Source organism: Geospiza fortis, unplaced genomic scaffold, assembly GCF_000277835.1.
Source record: "Geospiza fortis unplaced genomic scaffold, GeoFor_1.0 scaffold190, whole genome shotgun sequence".
NCBI lineage: Eukaryota > Metazoa > Chordata > Aves > Passeriformes > Thraupidae > Geospiza > Geospiza fortis.
The window spans coordinates 5922845-5923064 of NW_005054328.1; positions in this window are offsets into that span (position 1 = coordinate 5922845).

Here is a 220-nt window from a genome sequence, read left to right on the forward strand (position 1 = left end):
CCCCATCAGAATGTATTAGGAAAAAAATCTTGTGAAGTCAATGGAATTACACTGGCATAAAAGATAGTTTAAAAAAAGCTCCTATATTTATTAAGAGGATTTCTTACTTTAGCCGCTCCAAATCTCCAACTAAAAATACTTGGTCAAATCTGTCTTAATGTGTGAGTGAATGAGAAATGAGAGAACGTGGCTCACTGTTTTGGAGGGGGAGAGGGCACCC